The 20874-nt window shown below is 31.3% G+C and overlaps 1 protein-coding gene across 7 annotated transcripts in view; it reads left to right on the top strand.

Moving 5' to 3' along the window:
• LOC114324758 (uncharacterized) overlaps nucleotides 1-20874 on the top strand; it is a 1163158-nt gene that overhangs the window by 701662 nt on the left and 440622 nt on the right. The gene's annotated exons all lie outside the window — the stretch shown is intronic.

A 20874-nucleotide genomic window follows, 5' to 3' on the forward strand; every position in this document is an offset into this window, starting at 1 on the left:
AGAAAGCCACAGCGCATCCGCTAGGAAAAATATTCTAATTCGGATTTTTTGCACAATCTTACTCAAAAAGGACAAATTTGCATGTTGCCAGGGCCAAAAGGTGGTCAAAAATTTTTTAAACGATTTTTTTTTGTTTTTTTCCTAAAATTATTTTTTTTGCATGGAACAAAGTTTTTTTAGATTTCTTGGATCATTCCAAACAGAAAAGGTCTTTAGTGACTTTTCTCTAAAAATGATAGTTTTTGACATATAAGCGATTAAAAATTGAAAAATTGCGAAATCGGCCATTTTTAACCCTCAAAAACTATGTGAAAAAGTTAAAATTTGAATGTTGCCAAAGTAAGTAGATATTCTTTAAACATCGTTTCATGAAATACCGAAGAGTTTTTTGCAATACAATATTCAAAACTCCTTTGTTTTTTAATTGATAATCAAGCGTGCGCGACACTATTTTCCACCGACAATATGGTGCAAATAAAAGGAATAAATTCGTTATTTCGTAAACCGGCGACTTTAAGGAAAAATCCCGAAACAGGTCGATTTGTATTTTTAAGTTATGATATTATGGCATATATGATATACTAGTGACGTCATCCATCTGGCCGTGATGACGTAATCGATGATTTTTTTAAAGGAGAATAGAGGTAGTGTGCTAGCTCATTTGAAAGGTTCTTCAATTATCTATTTAGTAATATAAACATTTATATAATTATTTATACAGGGTGTCCTTCTAATTTTTTTTGTCAAATAATTTAATTTAATAAAAATTTTTTGGACAACCTGTATAAATAATTATGTAAATGTTTACATTACTGAATAGAGAATTGAAGAACTTTTCAAATGAGCAACCGCACGACCCCTATTCTGATTTAAAAAAATAACCGATTACGTCATCACGCCCAGACGGATGACGTCACTAGTATACCATACATGCCACAATATCATAACTTAAAAATAAAAATCGACCTGTTTCGGGTTATTTTCTTAAAGTAGCCGGCTTACGAAATAACGAATTTATTCCTTTCATTTGCACCATACTGTATACACATACAACGGTGGAAAACAGTGTCGCGCACGCATGATTAGAAATTAAAAACAAAGGAGTTTTGAATATTATATTGCAAAAAACTCTTCGGGATTTCATCAATCGATGTTTAAAGAATATCTACCTACCTTGGCAACATTCAAATTTTCAGTTTTTCACATAGTTTTTGAGCGTTAAAAATGGCCGATTTCGCAATTTTTCAATTTTTAATCGCTTATATGTCAAAAACTATCATTTTTAGAGAAAAATCACTAAAGACCTTTTCTGTTTGTAATGATCCAAAAAACCTAAAAAAACTTTGTTCCATGCAAAAAAAATAATTCTAGGACAAAAACAAAAAAAAAAAATTTTTTTGACCACCTTTTGGTCCTGGCAACATGCAAATTTGTTAAAAGGAGTCCTTTTTGAGTAAGATTGTGCAAAAAATCCGAATTAGAATATTTTTCCTAGCGGATGCGCAGTGGCTTTGTGGACTAAGACGAAAAAAAGGAATTTTTTTTTATTTTCATTTGTTTATAACTATGTATATCATCAAAATCGGCTGCAGGAAATATATAGGTTATTATTATAGATGTCCATACCTAAAAAATTTGGTTTCGGCCTGGAGGGGGATGTGTCACGAGAAAAATCTTATTTCTCTGGACTAAATATGTTTTTGTATAACCTTATGATAACTGAATGACTATAAAAACTTGTTTCTACAAGTTAAATATTATAATTCCGTTATTACGACAAATGTCAGCTGTCATTCTTGTAAAAAGAACGTTCAGGAAAATCACATCCTGTTTCAGTCTGCTATCAATTTATGCTTCATTCTGCCAGTTACCTTTACTTACGATGGTGGTGTTATGTCCCATATGATGATCAAAAATTTGTAAAAATTGATTTTTTGTTAAAGTTCCATGTTCTCTTCTCGATATTTTTCACTATTTTACGACTTCTGAGCTCCCTCTCTTTATATTGGTACTTAAATATTTGATCGTTATTCTGAATATGGATTTCTATATTGTCTAATCTTTCATTTATTATTAATTTAAATTGCTCCTTTAATATCCGATTTTCTTTTTTAATTTTTAACCTCTTTTTAACACTGATGATGATTTTGTAAAAAATCAAAAACGTTTTGTGCTGTAGCCCTTAAAGTGATTTCAATAAAAAGTTTTATACCTTTTACAAAGGATTTTTTCATTAAATTTTTGTTTCACTCTCTTTAACTATTTATACGTAATGTTGTTCTGAAGCTATTTTCTTGTGGCATTTTTATAATCAAGTATATTCAAATGGGAAATAAGCCACAATTTTACCTAAAAATGATTGTATCAACGTTTCGACGCCCAAGTCGGGTGTCGTTGTCAAAATACAAAATAATATTAAATAAACAAAAATGTTGTTGCTTAGTAAAAAATTCTTCTAATAATTTATTTAATCTGACTCATTTATATCGGCAATTCAGACACGTATTATACATTTTAAAGTAGACGACTTTAAAAATGATATTGCCCAATATTGATGAGTTGTGTTCCTGGGACGACTTTACTAAAAGATAGTTCATTCGATTACATGAAATCAATCCCAACTCAAGAATAGCCGCCACAAAAAATCATAGCATGTGATCTGTCTTTAAAAAGACAACCAAATGCAACGGTGGTACTGAAATTCTCGCGTTAGAGATTCCATAGTAAATCACGAGGGAAAACCAGGAAAAACCTCGTGATACTATCCCGACATCGCAAGTATTTGGGTTTACATTTAGTTTACTCTCAAAACTAATACCAAATTCTGACTTGATATTTTAAATTTTAAATAATATTAAAATACTAAATATGTACTAACTCGATATGTTACTGATTTACCAATTGTGGTATTTTCTTTCTATTGACTTCCTCCTTTAGTATGGGTAACCACATCCTACTGCATTCTACCGAGGAATTTGCGACACAATTGGTTTCATTTAGCATAATTAGAGCCGCTTCTTTGATTTTTCTCTTTTTACTATCTGCTTCTTTTAGGACTATACTTGAATCTCTCCACTGAACTCTATGTTCATTATCCCATGCGTGTTGACATATTTGAGATCTATCAAATTCTCTATTTTTTATATAAGACTGATGTTCATTTACTCTAACGTCTAATGGTCTTGACGTTTCACCTATATAAAATTGTTCGCATTCACAAGGTATTTTATAAATACAATTCTTTGTTCTTTCTTGTTCACTTGTTCTTTCACCATACTAAAGGAGGAAGTCAATAGAAAGAAAATACCACAATTAGTAAATCAGTAACATATCGAGTTAGTACATATTTAGTATTTTAGTATTATTTAAAATTTAAAATATCAAGTCAGAATTTGGTATTAGTTTTGAGAGTAAACTAAATGTAAACCGAAATACTTGCGATGTCGGGATAGTATCACGAGGTTTTTCCTGTTTTTCCCTCGTTATTTACTATGGAATCTCTAACGCGAGAATTTCAGTACCACCGTTGCATTTGTTTGTCTTTTTAAAGACAGATCACATGCTATGATTTTTTGTGGCGGCTATTCTTGAGTTGGGATTGATTTCATGTAATCGAATGAACTATCTTTTAGTAAAGTCGTCCCAGGAACACAACTCATCAATATTGGCAATATCATTTTTAAAGTCGTCTACTTTAAAATGTATAATACGTGTCTGAATTGCCGATATAAATGAGTCAGATTAAATAAATTATTAGAAGAATTTTTTACTAAGCAACAACATTTTTGTTTATTTAATATTATTTTGTATTTTGACAACGACACCCGACTTGGGCGTCGAAACGTTAATAAAATCATTTTTAGGTAAAATTGTGGCTTACTTCCCATTTGAATATACTTGATTATTTATACGTAACTTTAAAATGACTACCTATACATATCCACGGAGGTAAATATTCTGTTAAACTACATCCAAGAAATAGTTTAATCCCAAATTTGTAAGCTCAAAATATAAAACAATAATTCATCAAAAAGACAAACTTAGGCCCGAGGTACTATTTAGTCCTGTCGCCAGGGGGGGTACAACGGCCTCCTTAATTCAGATGGACTTACCCAAGTTTTTTTATATATTTTGACCCGCAGAATACGAATTTTTTGGGTAACAGTTGATCCGGATGTCGATAAGATTGTTATAAACAAAGAACTTGAGGAATTACATAACAGCGATTTCTAGCAAAACAAAACATCTTTTTGTATTTTTTGGGTCATTTTAAGCAAAAAATATTCCTACAAGTTTTTTCGTAGAATGCATAGTTTTCGAGATAACCGCGGTTGAACTTTCAAAAAATCGAAAAATTGTAATTTTTGAACCCGAATAACTTTTGATTAAAAAATAAAGTAGCAATTCTGCTTACCGCATTTGAAAGTTTAAGTCAAATTATATCGGTTTTGATTATTTGCATTGCTAGAAATTTATTATTTTATTGTTAAACAAAGCTATAAACACCTAGTATGTGAGTGATGTTTTCAATGATTTCTCATTTAAAATCGAACGAGTAGGTAGAGTAGCTACGAGTGCAAGCGAGGCAATTTCTACGTAGCATGCGTTAAAACGCATGTATTAGGCACGGGAAACACTATGTGTTTATAGTTTAGTTTAACAATAAAAAAATTAATTTTTAGCAATGCAAATAATCAAAACCGATATAATTTGACTTAAACTTTCAAATGCGGTAAGCAGAATTGCTACTTTATTTTTTAATCAAAAGTTATTCGGGTTCAAAAATTGCAATTTTTCGATTTTTTGAAAGTTCAACCGCGGTTATCTCGAAAACTATGCATTCTACGAAAAAACTTGTAGGAATATTTTTTGCTTAAAATGACCCAAAAAATACAAAAAGATGTTTTGTTTTGCGAGAAATCGCTGTTATGTAATTCCTCAAGTTCTTTGTCTATAACAATCTTATCGACATCCGGATCAACTGTTACCCAAAAAATTCGTATTCTACGGGTCAAAATATATAAAAAAAACTTGGGTAAGTCCATCTGAATTAAGGAGGCCGTTGTACCCCCCCTGGCGACAGGACTATACTATAATATTAGCATTATGTAATTACTGCTACAGTATTTTATAAAAGATCTACTTTTATCGGAAGGTAACTAACCTCATAAATAAATTATTAAAATGTAGATATTCATTACATTTATAGAGGTAAAACAGCAAGTTAAAATTAATATGAGATTACAAATTAAAGGGTTTAATTTGTAAATGAGAGAGAGAAATGAGAAATAAAAATATCGGAAAAGAAATGAAAGGCATAATTGACAAAACAGTCATCAGAACAATAATGACATACGCGGCAGAAACACGACCCGACACAGAGAGGACAAAAAGCTTGATCGAAATAGCGGAGATCAAAACCCATTAAAAAATCGATGGTAAGACTCTATGGGACAGAGCTAGAAGTACAGATATACGAAGGAGACGCAAGGTGTATAACAATAATAACTGGGTAAGAAACAAAAGAATAGAATGGAATGTCCACATAAACCGAATAGGGAACTTGCATAAATTTTTAAATTCGAAAAAAATGTTATAAATCACCACACAACATAATTTAAAACATGTATCAAAGAAAAAAAAGTTTTGTTTGTCTTTCGTTTGGCCCCTAAAGACGATTAAAAATTCAAATTTAAACAGGTGGTCCAAAACGCATCGTGACGTCACTTGGCTTTACATTTACACTTTTCCAATAAAGTAAACAGAATTTTAAATTAGACGTTATAAACGTCAGTAGAAAATACATTTATGTGACGTTACAAGTGTTTTTGATCGTTTGAACTATTCATAGAAAATTTCGTACTTTTACAAAATGGTTTTATTTTCAATAGTAAACCTTCGTTCCTTTCCTTCAAAAACAGTATAAAACTACAATTTTAACAAACTGGTATATTATTATTACAATGACATACGATAAATGTCATTAGAATATAAATATTTTTGACTAATTCCACGACGATGAACTTGCCAAATACCCAAGTAGGTGGAGGCCAATAAACTAAAGAAGGAGAAGAAGAATATACCTAAATATAAGGTTGTGTCTAGGTATACGTTACCGTGTACGCAAATAAAAAAGTTAGAGTGTCAGTGAATTCTTATTTTTTATTTGTTTAGTGTTTGTTTTTAAATTAACTACGGAGTGTGGACAATTATTTAGTTCTTTTAATGAGTTTAAGAACATTTTAAAACAGTACGAAAAAGATAAGAGACTATAAATTAATATATATTTTTTTTAGTTATAAATGAAATAGTATGTATTACCGTAAAAGATTAAAATAAAAAGAAGACCTAAAGCTTTCACAATAATAATTAACTTGTTCTGAAGCTATTATCCTTGTGGCATTTTTGTAATCAACTATTCTAAATGGGAACTAAGCCACAATTTAACCAAAAAATAATTTTATTAACGTTTCGACGTCGTTGTCAAAATACAAAATATTATTAAATTAAACAAAAATGGTGTTGCTTAGTAAAAAATTTTTCTAATAATTTATTTAATATGACTAATTTTTGTATTTTGACAATGACATCCGATTTGGACGTCGAAACGTTAATAAAATCATTTTTTTAGTTAAATTGTGGCTTATTTCCCATTTAGAATAGTTGATTATAATAATTAACTTACGTATAAAAATTATAATATTTTGTACGTGTTATGTCAACTAAATACATATATTTATTTTGCTAACCTAAATATATACTTTAATATATACATTGATTTATTACAATTAAGTTTGAAACATCTGAATCGTTCTGCTTCCCTTCCTTTAACAAATATTTTTCTATCAAACACACGCTAAACATATCAAAATAGCATGTACCAAAATATACAGTCACTGCGCACGCTAAATAATAACGTCACTGGCTTGATGAAGTTTAATTCGCGTGTACATACCTAACTTTTTTATTTGCGTACACGTTAGCGTGTACTTAGACACAGCGAAATATAACCATAATAATAACTAATGTAAAACTATGTGACGTCACGGGTCGTTTGAACTATTTTATACCGCTGAAGACTTTAAATACGTATTTCTAAGTTATTACGAGTTTTTGAAGCGTGAAATTTTGGAAATCTCATTTTTAAACAAAACTGAACATTATTATGCAATAAAAAAAAATTGTGCAAGTTCCCTATTACAACAAATAGGATAGTCAGGACAGCGAGAGACGGTTCCCCAATAGGAAGATGATCAGTGGAAAGACCACCAAAACGATGGAACGACAACTTACTAGAGGCACATTGAAAAAACAGACAGAGTCAAGTCTATACAAAAAGAAGAAGGAGAGAATAAGAATAGAATTTGTAAATTGATTTGATTTAAATTTTTTAATGTAAGTTTTACTCAATTCTTTATAAAAGACGTGTGATTTTTGCTGTCGAAAACTTAACGAAAGAGCTTAGTGCTAGTAAAAGACCTTATCAAAAAATCTAAAACACTTGAAGTTTGTTTGTGAGGGAGACAACTTTTTAGGTAAAAATTAAATCCCAAGCTTCACCGTCCCAAGAAAGGATGGAACTCTCAAAACTTTATAAGTGGAAATTAGGGTCTGGTGAGATCTCGATCAAAATGGCTTTTAATTCTTTATATCCCATGGTTTTTTCTATTTCAGTGTACTCGTCTACAAGATACAGTTTGTACATGTTACTGAAACGTTACAAAAAATATTCAAATAATAAATAATTTGTTTAATTAAAAAATATTCAAATATGAATTTTTCTTTTTTTCTTTCCTTTCCTTTTCTTATTAAGGTTTGGAGGTCGAGTCCTGACTAATCCTGGGTATTACGCAGCTAGGTTACTTGTCATCTAGAAAGACCACGCTTTCCTTGCCTATACAGGGTGTCCAGAAACTCTATCGACAAACGAAGACAGGAGATTCCTCAGATAATTTTAAGATATTTTAACCCAAGTCCGAAAATGCTTCCTAAGGGAGCTAGAGCTCTTTGAAAATGGCGTCTTTTAATTAGTTTTTCTTAAATATTTTCAGAACGATTCTATTGAGAAAAACGAAAATTGGTACACATATTTATCTTCCAGTGATAAATCGACTCCATGCATAGACAATTTCTAGTACTGGTCATAGGCGTCCGTTTTGGGTAGGGCAACAGATATTTTATCGCATAACTTTTTTTTTATTTTTAAGCATTTTTAACTCTGGATTTTTAAATTGTAAGGTATTCTACAGCTAAAAGGTACTCCTGTTTTCAGTCAATTGAATACACCCTTTTCTAGAAAAATCGATTAGAATATTTTTCTTTTTTTGCATTTCCAAAGTTTTTTAAGAGTTTTTTAAAGTTATTTATAAATTAAATGTATAAAGTTGAATACAATGTTTCTCGATTACACGTTAAGCTTTATAAATGGTCGCCTTTGTCGCATTATCTCCCAAATAATCTAGTGTCCATCGAATATACACTAGATTTTTTTTTCTATTTGAAATAGATTCAAAAAATATTGGGATGGCCGGTAAATGAACTCGGATTGCCCGTTGCCAGATCAAATTAGGGTCGTAACCACTACAACTACATAAAACATTTAGGGAATAATCGTTAATTGGATTATATTTTGTACTTAATAACATCTAAACGGCTTAACCGATTTTGTTCACTAAACATGAGTTTGAAGCGCATTGACAAGTAGTATCTTATGCATTTAATGTCAAGTATGATAACTGAAGCTATTACAGGAATTATTGAGCTTGAAAAACCGTTTTTCCCATAAGAAATAGATTTGATCATATTTATGAAGCCTATAACTTAAAAATTCGAATTTTCATGGATATGAGGTATACACCGTTAGATCCACCTAGAGTCTCTCTACAAACGCTCAGTTATTGGCGTAATTCGTAGGTTGAAATTTTGAGTAATTGTCGAGAAACCAAAATTTTAAAAGTTTAGTTTTTCAGTTTTTCGGCTATACTGAGCCGTGTGCATGTCTGATCTTGTCAGCTTAGACACCATTTGAAAGCTTAACTCAACGCTATTGATTTGGTATATTTACTGTTCTCCTGTTTTTTCTTGAACCAACGATATATACCGCCAAAAAATATGCTGTTTTGTACCTACCAAGTCCTATAATAGCTGGCTTATTAGTAGTCAAAACTCACAAACTACACCGGTTCTGAATCGGCCCTCACCCCCTCTTCTAACACAGAAAAAAAAATCAGATCGGTTTAACTTTTCCACACACATACATACATACATATCCACAAACATTTTCCTTTTTTAAATAAAAATTGACTCATATTTCTGAGCTCGGTAACATTTGAACGGTATAACTGATTTTCAAAATTAGACATGCGTTGGAAAGGTAATGATCGCTTCTATTAGAAGCCGTAAAGGTTGGAGTTAAATTTTTAAAGTTTTTGGGAGTTTTGGGGACGAGAACGAAAAACAGACCCTAAATAGGAAGGACCGTAAAATCCACACACTTGGATCAAAATGGATGGTTGACATATGAATGGGTGAGTCTTTTCCTGAACTTTAAGATGGGAGTTGGGCCAATTTTCAATTCAGTCAGATTTAGAAAATCGAAAATATCGTGTATATATAGTGTAGCGTGTAGGGCGTGTAGGTGTGTGCCACTGGAGAGAACTGCCGTTCTCTGGTAATGACCAACATAAGAGGTTTTCTGTTTTTTAATAATTTCTATAACTTCACGATCTCTATTAAAACATGGACCAAAATGGACCAAATATTTATGCAGCTTACACAATAGAACTCCTTCGGGTAATCAAGAGCATAAATATTATCATAGGTATTTGTAATTGTCTCTATACTACTTTTTAATGAGTTATAGCCCGATCAAAGGACAATCTGAAAAAAAAAATAACGGATGGATGAAAATTTGGGAATAGGTAGTTGGAATTGTCTATTATTAAATAAGAAAAAGTTTACAATTATACATCCCGTCCATTTTTCAAAAATAGCGGGGAGGGGAATACCCCCTCTCGAAGGTGAAAAATATACATTCGAAATAAGTCCGGAATTGGATAAAATGACTAATTCTAAGCAACTTTTGTTCTATAGAGTTTTTTCGTTAAGTCAATACTTTTCGAGTTGTTTGCAAGTGAATATGTTCATTTTTAACAGAAAAAAACATGTTTTTGGACGGTTTTTCGGAGATAACTCAAAATGTAAGTATTTCAGCGAAAAAAATATTCTTAGCAAAAATATAGCTTATAAAAAACTAAAACAATGGTGTATGCTTGACGTCTGTAGACCCAGTAGAAGCAGAGTTGCAGCTAATGAAAAGTAGGTTCTTCTTCATAAAATTCCAAATCGAATATTTCAATGTGAAATAACCCAAAAACGGAGCACTTTTCGGGGAAATTCATTTCAACTTTTTTAAAGTGTTTAAAAAAAGGATTATCTTTGTTTTTTAAACAAACTTGTTACACTAAAAGTAAGTGAGTTACGCTCAAAATATTGTTGGTCCCTTTTAATTTTTGGTAAAAAAATTGCGAAAATCACCCACTAATTAGAATCACAAATAAAATTTATTATTACCACTTCACAAGTTATTTTGCTTATATATTATTTATATGATCTGTAAGTTTCATCGGCTCAAAGTGCTTATTTTTGAAAAAGCTGTAGTTAGAATGGCTTGAACGAGTAACTAATCACGAGTTTAGGCAAATTTTGAACAGCCATAGCATAATCAATTTTAGTATAACAAGAAAACAAAAAAGGAAAAATATTCAGAAAAGCAAAACATACATTATATTACTCTTATTACGTATTACTAATAATTTTTAAGTTAATTCCATGAACAATTCCATTTTTTTTTCAAAATTAAAAAAAAAATGTTTTATTTTAAACCCAATTTTTTCAAAACTGAACACTGGGAACCAATGAAACTTATTGATAATATAAACAATACATAAGTAAAGTAAATTGTGAAGCAGTTACGATTAATTTTATTTGGGAAGCTAATTATGGGGTGATCTTCGCGATTTTTGTACCAAAAAATAAAAGGGACCAACAATATTGTGAGCGTAACTCACTTATTTTTATTGTTAGAAATTTTTTTAAAAAACAAAAATAAACCTTTTTTAAAGACTTTAAAAAAGTTGTAATGAATTTTCCACGAAAAGTGCTGTTTTTTGGTTATTTCACATTGAAATATTCGATTTGGAATTTGACGAAGAAGAATCTACTTTTCATTCGCTACAACTCTGCTTATACTGGGTCTGCAGACCTCACGCGTACACCGTTTTTTTCAATTTTTTATAAGCTATATTTTTACTAAGAATATTTTTTTCGCTAGAGTAATTACTTTTTGAGTTATCTGCGAAAAACCGTCCATAAACATGTTTTTTGTTAAAAATGAACATATTCACTCGCAAATAACTCGAAAAGTAGTGAAAAAACTATAGAACAAAAGTTGCTTAGAATTAGTCATTTTATCCAATTCCGGGCCTATTTTGAACGTATATTTTTTCACTCACGAGAAAATATTTTTCACCCCTTGTTTCCCAATTTATGTAAAATGGGGAGGATGTAGAATTGTAAACTTTTTTGCACGATTGATCATTTTTGACTGTTTACCGTGATAGATTTTACGTAGTAGGTGACATTTACTAGCAACTCGACGGTAAGTAATCCAACCCGACGGTAAGTACTCCAACTCGACGGTAAGTAATTCACTTACTGTCGAGTTAAAAAATCTCTTAATTTTAATTTATTTTTTGAAAGAATAAAGAAAACTAACGAATTATTTATTAATATTGAAACTTATGGTAAAATTTGTTAAATTATTTAATGAAATCCCACTTGTTTGGGCTGTGGTTTCACTTCTAACAGAAACTCCTGCAGAATCGCATACACTAGTAGTATTACTAGTATTGCACAATATTTTTTCGGCAAAATCTATTTTATTTTGAAGAGAATCTTCTACATAGCTTTCTGCCACTGTCGATGAACGCCAACCTCCACGACGCTTTAATCCGAGGACATCAATACCTTTATTAGCCAAAAGCGTTGCTGATGTCCTCCTGAACGAATGGCCAGTATAGTTCTCGGTATTAGGCAAATTTAAGAATTTGGCAATTTGAGAAGGCCAGCCCCCGATTGTCCCTTTCCCTATTACTTGAGCACAATATTTTCCTTTGGCGTATCTTAAGAACAAATGATTTGATTTTACTTGTAATGGACGAAGTTTGGACCTACAAATTATGGAAAAATCTTCATTAGAGTATTTCTTTTACCTAAACTAGCTTATATTACCTTGTGAACTAGAAATTCTTCATCCGGTGCTTCCACCAGAAATTTTTCAAATTGCTCCCGTGTAAAAATGCTCGCTTTCTTAGGCCTATAGCCAACATTTTTTCTCCACAAATACGCGATCAAAGTTGAAAACTTGGAAATATCAATGCCATCATAAAGAAAAACGGTGGATTTAATCATTGAATATTCTGCCTAGAGGCTTCCAGGAGCTTTCAACTGCATATGTCTTTGAACGAAATATGCCAATAGAGTCTTTTCTTCGATTCTTAAATTCTTGCCTTCGCACCATTTTTTAAAACTTTGGTAGGTATTTTGATAACGGATTTTGGATTTTTCGGGAATAATTGCGGACACCCTTCTTCCCAAGCCCGTTCAATTTCTTCAAATTCACTTTCGCTCATATTTTAATTCATAATAATCAAAATTGTACTTAAAATTATTGACAACTAAATAAAAACTCAATTCTCCATTGTTGTTATGCATCCTAGTTACTACCTAACAACCAAAGTATCTATCTTGATAAAATGAATGAAACTAGTCAATATGACGAAAATGTTTAATTTTATAATTTATAATGGTATCAATCGTGCAAAAAACGTTATAAGCATGGTAACCGATCTCAGACAATAATTGGAGTCGTCGCCCCGCTCCTCCTCCAAACAATTGTCTTCGATCGGTATAAAACCCTTACCGTTCTCCATACTTAATATACTACTTTTAAAGTTTTTAAAAAAGTTGTAATGAATTTTCCACGAAAAGTGCTGTTTTTTGGTTTTTTCACATTGAAATATTCGATTTGGGATTTGACGAAGAAGAATCTACTTTTCATTCGCTACAACTCTGCTTATACTGGGTCTGCAGACCTCACGCGTACACCGTTTTTTTCAATTTTTTATAAGCTATATTTTTACTATATTTTTACTAAGAATATTTTTTTCGCTAGAGTACTTACTTTTTGAGTTATCTGCGAAAAACCGTCCATAAACATGTTTTTTGTTAAAAATGAACATAATATTCACTCGCAAATAACTCGAAAAGTAGTGAAAAAACTCTATAGAACAAAAGTTGCTTAGAATTAGTCATTTTATCCAATTCCGGGCCTATTTTGAACGTATATTTTTTCACTCACGAGAAAAATTTTTCACCCCTTGTTCCCCAATTTATGTAAAATGGGGAGGATGTAGAATTGTAAACTTTTTCTTATATAATAATAGACAATTTCAACTACCTATTCCCAAATTTTCATCCTTCCTTTATTTTTTTGGAAGTTTTCGTAAAATTTTGTGTTCCCTGATCGGGCTATTAACTTTAGTTCAGCATTTTCTCACTGCGCCCTTCTCATTTGCAAATTCAGCTTCGTTCTGCAGTATTTGATAATGTAGTTAAGTTTTTTGTCTGTTTTTGATGATACGCAACAATATTTTATTGACATGTGTTATTAGTAACAACGCATGGTAGTTTTCCTATCTAAAAGTTGCTCCTTTTTTGTGTAGTGGAATATAAATTCAGGTACACCAAGCAGATAAAATGGATGATATGTAGATCCTTTGTCACCTAGTAGACCAGGGCGCATCTGTAAAAATATTAGTACATTTGGACGTTGAGAAGTGACTTAAATTTTTTTGCAGAAATTGCTTGAAAATAACTTAAATAATAATATTTGAGTTATACTCCCTCTCAAAAAGGTCCGGAACATTGTTTAAATAATCAAAATGTCAAAAAATAAAGGAAAAATTCTATTTTTTTCTTCGTTTTTTGATTATAACTATAAAAGTATTCATTTCAGAGAAAAGTTGTACTAACATAAAAGTTGCATAATTCAATTTTCTATAATGTAGAATTAGTTAAAAATTTAAAAAATAGTCCCCCTTGTTGCAAAATAGCAATAACTGCGAAAAAACCATACAAAAACAAGTATTCGCCTTTTACGTTTTTCAACCATTTATGCTACACTTATGACCTTCATATTTCACTCAGAAAAACTTTATCATACAGTAAAACAATACTGTAAATTTCATTAAGATCGGTTCAATATATTTTGTAAAATAAATTTTGCAATGCAGCTTTCGCAAAAAAAAATTCATTTTTTCAAAATGTTACAGGACTAAAAATAAAGAAGATAGGAAGTTGAAATTATTTTTGCGTATAGAAGTGTACTGTGCCTTTCATTTTTAATTTTTCAAATTAAAATCGATTAACTACGACGGCGTCAGGAATTTTTTAAGTAAACATTAATTATTGGTGCTACGCGCAGGACAGCGGATAGTTTGCCCTGATTGGGCATTCCAATGACCTTTAATAATGATTGATACATTTTAATTTTTATTACATTTCGATATAAATAAATAAATTAGTTTTTTGCAAAATAAAAGCACGTATTTTATCCTTTGAAATAACACTTTTTTAGCAAAAACTTTCTTTGCTCATATATTTTAACTTGGAGAATAAAAGTTTATTATTTTTAAAAAAATGCAATTGTTTAAACAATATTTTACAAACAATAATAAAATTAGTTTGATTTTTGTGGAATTAAAATATTAAAATACAGCAAAATATAGAGTAAGAAAATAATATATTAGATAAAGTTTGGAAGAAATTTTGGTGGAAATCAACTTGTGTGAATCGAACACCGCTGTCCTGCACGTTGCACCAAAACTTAATGTTTATTTAAAAAATTTCCTGACGCCGTGGTAATTAATCGATTTTAATTTTGCAAATTGCAAATGAAAGGTACAGTACACTTCTATAAGCAAAAAAAAATTCAACTTGCTGTCTGCTTTATTTTCAGTCCTGCAACATTTAAAAAAAAGTGAAATTTTTTTGCGAAAGCCGAATTGCAAAATCTATTAAACTGATCTTAATGAAACTTACAGTGTTGTTTTACTATATCATAAAGTTTTTGTGGGTAAAATATGAAGGTCCTAAATGTAGCATTAATGGTTGAAAAACGTAAAATGCGAATACTTGTTTTTGTATGATTTTTTCGCAATTATTGCTATTTTGCAACAAGGGTGACTATTTTTTAAATATTTAACTAATTCTATATTGTAGTAAATTCAATTACGCAACTTTTATTTCAGTACAACTTTCCTCAAAAATGAATAGTTTTAAAGTTATAATCAAAAAACCAATAAAAAAATCGAATTTTCCTTTATATTTTGACATTTTGATTATTTAAACAATGTTCCGGACCACTTTGAGTGGGAGGATAACTCAAATATTATTATTTGATTTATTTTCAAGCAATTTCTGCAAAAAAATTTGAGTCACCTCTCAACGTCCATCTCAAAACAGATGCGCCCTGGACTATAGTGACTGCAGCATTTTTCTACTGGTATTGTCTCAATTTTTGCGGATGTATCACTATTTAGCGATTTAAAATTTAATTGCTTTAAAATAAATATTGTTTGACTTCGTGTGTTCCTTTTTTTAAATTCACACGAAATAATATGAAATATCAGATGATTCCATATAAGTTTGGTTATGTGTATTTAAATATTTCTATCTACTTTAATATTTTGTTTAGTATTTTTTTGCCTCGCAAATTTTTAGTCGTACACCTCTGCTTTTAGCGTCACCGTCAGCCTGATTTCATTTGAAGGCATCTAACGAAGGATTTTGAACCCTTTGGGCTCAGCTTCACATGGACCCTCATCAAGTGGGTGCACGATGTTAATTAGTCAAGTCACTTCGAAGGTTTTGCGGCTAAGAGGTTAGCTCTAAGCTATAATGGCTCGAGCTAAATAGTGAGAGAAATCATGTCAAGTATGTGAACTACGGGGTGAAATGAAATACATTTCATTTAAGTGTCACTCATATACATATTTTATAAAAAAAAGAATGTGTGTGTACTTTGTACGCACGTAAGAAGTTATATTTCTATTATATGATTTAAACAAAATTAATATACTTTTTATTTATATTTTGTTTAAATATTAAACTAATTTATACTTACTACTTCTCAAACATTTTTATTAGAACAGTGCCAAAAATTAAAATAACAAAAGAATAAAACACACACAAACACATTAAACAAGCCACAAATGATGTCTGAACATTAATTGTCGAAAAAATTTTTAACTAAATACGTATTTTCTGAAAATACAATTATATAATAAATATACTTACAATCATAAAATGTATTAAAAAAAAAACAAAAAAGAAAGTTTCTATTGGGACTCGAACCAGCGCTGATAAGAGCGGTTGGTATTGAAATTCATTCGCCTTCTCCGCTTAGCCACGGACTCTATGTGTCATTATTTACGAAGATCGACTAACTAAACGGATCAAACTTGTGATATTTTGATATTTTGAAAATTGATCAAATTATTTTAATTTTGAATTGAAATGATTTAGAATTGAAAAAATACAACAAAACAGAGTAAAAAACAATATATTAGGTGAATATTGATAGAAATTTTGATGGTAATCAAATTATATAAATAAAAGTATTACATACTATGTATTTTGGCAGATCAAATATGTAGGTATATACCCATGATACATTAACAATTATTACGTACCTGTTGCTTTTAAAAACTATTTAAAAGTCCCTACAATATTATAAACTTTTTTGTTTCTGTCCTCACAACAATAAAACTAATATATTATACATTTGTTTACCTTTACCTTTACCTCCAAACCACAGCTGCCATATCGGATAATTTTTGACATGTCATTTGAACATCCAATCAGAACAAAGTTATAATGCGCATGCGCCGGGCTGGTAGGTTTTAACATATACAAAAATCACCCTCTATCGCCGGTAAAGAAGTATAACTTCAAAAAATGCTACAGTGTATAGTGGTTAGCATAAAAAAATAATGTGTGTGTACTATGTACGCACGTAAGAAGATATTCTTCTATTATATAATAGGTAATTTAAACGAAGTAAATATACTTAAAAGGTTATTTGTATTTTATTTAAAAATCAAACTAACTTTCTTATCTAGCACTTTCAAAAAATTTTTATTAAAACAACCAAAAATAAAAAAAATATGAATCGCCCGGGAATTGAACCCGCAACCTTCCAATCTCAATGCTAACGCATTTCTAGCTACTCCATCGAGGCACTAGAAATAAACATGTAAGTTTCGGATATAATTACACAACACGGCGACATAGTGTAAAAATGTTATGCTTACATAATATTTTATTAATCCAAAAACAAAAGAATTATAATAAATAATACATTTCCTAAAACCACTAATATATTCTTTTAATGACTTATTTGCACGGTTACAGATACATACATACCTATCTTGAAAGATTAGCAATGAACTACATACTGTCAGTGTGCGCAGGCGCGCGGTAAATGTACAATTTTACCCTCAATCGATTCGCCGCTAAAGAAGAATATCTTCAAAAATTATTGATAACAGGTGTACTTAAATGATTTTTAGTACAACGAGTATTTGGACTTCTGAAGTCCTAGGTTTTCACCCATCGTGACCGGAAGTAGAACCAAAAGTCAATATTTGAACTCTCCGTGTCACTTTGCGTCAATTGATATAGGATTTCAATCATTTATGTCATTTTTGCCAAACTTCTTATCATAACTTTTTAACCGGAAATGATATTAAACCCGGAACTAAATATTCGAGCTGCAGTTTTTAATACACGATGATTGATAATTTCTATGTTCACATACACTTAAGACAAATAGTAAAACTTAATAGAGACAACCAAACGGCAGAAATAAAGAGACGAACGAAGTTAGCGTGGGCCTCGTTTGGTAAGACCATCTTTATATTGAGGAATAAAAAATACCCTCAATATCTAAAAACAAAACTCTACGACCAATCTATTTTTCCAGTCTTCACATATGGATGTCAAACATGGACATTCACAAAAGCGAATATAGAGAGAATTGCGAAAACACAAAAAACAATGGAGAGACAAATACTCAACATAAGACTGTCAGATAGAAAAGGAATTCCTGGGTAAGAAATATCACAAAAGTTAAGGATGCTACTCATCAAACAGCTAAACTAAAATGGAAATTCGTCGGTCATACTCTTAGACAAAAAGATGGAATAAATTTGTTACAGAGTGGAGACCATGGACATACAAACGAAAGAGAGGGAGACCACAGAGGTGATGGGTAGATGACCTAAAACACCAAGCCGGCTCAAAATGGATGCACATGGCTCAGGATATAGAAACATGGAAGAGCGAAGGGAAGGCATATGTCGAATATTGGATGTTGCAAGGTTGATAGAAGAGTTTTACAATTTAATAGTGATCATAATTATGTGCTTTTCCAGTTGTGTTTTCTTTCAATGAATATTTTATTTCTGCTGTTGGAATGGATACATTATTATTATCAATGGTTAAACCTCTGTTGATATCTTTCGTTTATTTCTCCTAATATTAACAGGACCCTCTCGTCCATGCTTGTTGCTATGCCACACTTCTTCTTATTTTTATTTCCTGTTCTTCTTCTTTTCTTTCTTTATAAAGGAAATTTTGCTTATTCATTGACGGATTGTTGAATCTTGTGTCCGTCATTTGACTAATGTGACTGTCCCAATTTTTTCCATTTAGGTTTCATTCGTTTATTCCCTGTTAATTTTATTTTGTTCTAACTGACGTGACTGCACGCTGGATTCTGTCCTGGTTGGGTCAGAGAGAGCAGCATATGTGCCTCCTGATGAGAGTCTAATAAGTTTCGAAACCGGTAGAGGTGCTTGCTGCACTCTCTGATTGAACTAGAATATAATGGGGCTGTAGTTTCGTGTTACAACGAAATCGAAAATGGTTATTCATTTTTGATAATATGTTTTAATTAATATTTATTCTAGCACCCACACTGTATCTAAATCAATTGAGGTAGAATTCCTCTTGAGTTAAAGTATTGATCTTACCGAAAAACATAAACGAATTAAAAATAAGAGGTAAACATTTAATCATATTTTTCATGAAAATATGTATGCGCTTCGTTCGACTCATTGAAAATTCATCTTAAAGTAAGTTATTCAATTAAATAATTTTAATGGATTTCTCGAGAACATCAAAAGCAGTCGGTGCACTGGAAATGCTATTACTATTTCTCTTTCTGAAACGAGATAATTACGAGAGATGCAGTTTCGAATAAAATGATTGAGTGAAATTTATTCGCAGTTCGTTATATCCGGATTGTAAAATTATATTTATTGTTTTACGAATTTAATTTTAAGAATATCTTATATCTTCTTCTTCTTCTTCTTTTGGTGTAGACATGCCTCTGTCTGTTGTTTCAATGTGACTCCAGTAAGTCGTTGTTCCATCCTTTTCGTGGTCTTTATTTCTCTATTTATTGTCATTCGTTCACCTCATGTGATAGTTCCATTCTACTCTTCTGTTTCTTACCCAGTTATTAATTTTCTCCATCTTGCATATCCGTCGTATATCTATCTTCTTCTTCATGTGCCGTGCTCGATTATCGAACGTTGGCTATCAAATTGGCTATAGCAACTTTGTTAAAGGCAGGTCGGAAAAGGGATGCAGAGGATCTGTTATACCATTCTCTCAGGTTGTTAAGCCATGACGTTCTTCTTCGACCTGGCCCCCTTCTTCCGTCTACCTTGCCTTGTATTATTAAATGGAGTATATTATGTCTCTCTGTGTGTCGCATAACATGGCCAAAATATTCAAGTCTTCGATTTTTAACTGTTCTGACGACTTCCGTGACTTTTCCCATCCGGCGCAAAACAACTTCGTTACGAACTCTATCTACCCAACTTATTCGTAGGATTCTTCGGTATACCCAAATTTCAAAGGCTTCCAATTTCTTGAGAAGAGTATCTGTTAAAGTCCAACCTTCGACACCGTACAAAAGAGTAGAGAACACATAACATCTCACTAATCTAATTTTAAGATTCAAAGAAATGTTGTTTCCACATAAAAGTTTCTTTATCCTAAAGAATGCAGCTCTGGCCTTCTCTATGCGTATTCTAATTTCTTTGCTCATGCCCCAGTTCTCATTTAGATTAGAACCAAGGTAGATGATACTGTTAGTTCTCTCTAATTGTTCACCATAAGCTGTTACTACTTCCGGTTGTATTGGCGTCTTACTGATAACCATCACCTTGGTCTTTGCGGTGTTTAGCTTGAGTCCATATTCATCACACGTTGTGGTAATTCTATTAATCAGATGTTGAAGTTCTTCATAATTGCTCGCAATTAACACCGTGTTATCTGCATGTCTCAAATTATTAATATTGACGCCATTCATTTGATTACCACATTGAGCATTATCCACTGCTTTATTGAAAACAAACTCAGAATAGATGTTAAATATTAGTGGGGAAAAATGCAGCCCTGCCTTACTCCACTTCGTATTTACAGTTCTTCAGACGTGTCCCGGCCAATCCTGATGTTTGCACGTTGATGCCAGTAAAGATTTTTGATAATGCGTAGATTTTTATCATCAATACCCACTTTCTAAAGAATAGCAATCATTTCAGTATGTTTTACCCGATCAAAGGCTTTCAGATAGTCAATGAAACACATATAGACCGGATGTCCGACATCTCTGCATCTCTGTACCATAAACTGAATACTAAACAGTGCTTCTCTGGTCCCAAGGTTATTTCGGAATCC

Source organism: Diabrotica virgifera, chromosome 3 (genome assembly GCF_917563875.1).
Source record: "Diabrotica virgifera virgifera chromosome 3, PGI_DIABVI_V3a".
NCBI lineage: Eukaryota > Metazoa > Arthropoda > Insecta > Coleoptera > Chrysomelidae > Diabrotica > Diabrotica virgifera.